General features: G+C 46.6%; 1 long non-coding RNA gene across 1 annotated transcript in view; it reads left to right on the plus strand.

The window, feature by feature from the left end:
- The window catches only part of LOC110293929, an 11,826-nt gene that overhangs the window by 3,012 nt on the left and 7,317 nt on the right, over positions 1–1,497 (plus strand). Inside the window, exon 2 of the long non-coding RNA XR_002377895.1 lies at positions 129–223. This is a non-coding gene — a long non-coding RNA (uncharacterized LOC110293929). The remainder of the gene's footprint in view (positions 1–128; positions 224–1,497) is intronic.

The following is a 1,497-nucleotide window of genomic DNA, read 5'->3' on the forward strand; positions in this document are numbered from 1 at the left end:
TGAACTCTGGACCTTTGGAAGAGCAGTCGGGTGCTCTTACCCACTGAGCCATCTCACCAGCCCGGGCATGGGCTTTAAGACCCTACTCCTAACTGTCTGGAATCGAGTCTCCCACTATCAACTTTCAGAGGAAGATGCAGAACCCTCAGCTCTGCCTGCACCATGCCTGCCTGGATGCTGTCATGCTCCTGTCTTGATGATAATGGACTGAACCTCTGAACCTGTAAGCCAGCCCCAAGTAAATGTTGTCCTTATAAGAGTTGTCTTGGTCATGGTGTCTGCTCACAGCAGTAAAACCCTAAGGAAGACATCCAGCTAAGATCAGATTGTTCAGAGCGAATCTGAAAAAGCTCCGCCAGCACTGGCCTGTTCACAGCTTCTGAATTTCTTGGTGGATTTTAATTTTAAATGTGTGTGTGTGTGTGTGTGTTGGCCTGTGGAAGATATCAGGTGTTCTCCTTTTTTGAGACAGGGTCACGCTGAACCTGGGCTCCCTATTTTAACTAGTCCATCTGACCAGCGAGGGACCTCGCTGTAGCTGCCTGCCCCCTCCCCACTTCACTGGAGTCATAAGTGTGCACTGTACTGCAACAGCATCCTTTCTTACTTTTTTTTTTTTTTGGTTTTTCGAGACAGGGTTTCTCTGTATAGCTCTGGCTGTCCTGGAACTCACTTTGTAGACCAGGATGGCCTTGAACTCAGAAATCCACCTGCCTCTGCCTCCCAAGTGCTGGGATTAAAGGCATGCGCCACCACGCCCGGCTCCTTTCTTACTTTTTGTTTATTTATTTATCTATTTGTTTATTAAGATTTATTTATTTTATGTATGTGAGTACACTGCCACTGGTCATCAGATAGATCAGAAGAAGGAATTGGATCCCATTATAGATGATTGTGAGCTACCACATGGTTGCTGGGACTTGAACTCAGGACCTCCAGAAGAGCAGTCGGTGCCCTTAACCTCTGAGCCATCTCTCCAGTCCCTACTTTTTATTTTTGTTTGTTTGTTTGAGACAGGGTTTCTGTAGACCAGGCTGGCCTCAACCTCAGAGATCTACCTGCTTCTGCCACCCAAGTGCTGGGATTAAACGCATGGGCCTCTATGACAGGCTTTCTGTTGTTTTTCTTCCTGACCCCTAGAACTTACTATGTAAACCAGGTTGGCCTTGAACTTCCAGAGATCTACCCATCTCTACCTCACAAGTACAGGGATTAAGGGTCGTATTAAAGTGTGCCACAGTGCTCAGCCCTGCACCTGACTCTTATGTGGTCTCTGGAAATCTGAACTCACATCCTCAAGTTTGAGCAGCAAGAACTTTATCCGCTGAGTTATCTTCCTAACACTTAGTGATGGACAGCACCACCCAGGAGTAGGCAAGTGAGAGGAACATCAGTATGTGGCGCCCCCTAGTGATCATGCGCTCAGACTGTTGTGATGTCTGTCACTTCAAAGAATAAGCACAAACCAGAACGGAATGTTTTTTTTTTTTGTTTTTT

This window comes from Mus caroli, chromosome 5 (assembly GCF_900094665.2).
Source record: "Mus caroli chromosome 5, CAROLI_EIJ_v1.1, whole genome shotgun sequence".
NCBI lineage: Eukaryota > Metazoa > Chordata > Mammalia > Rodentia > Muridae > Mus > Mus caroli.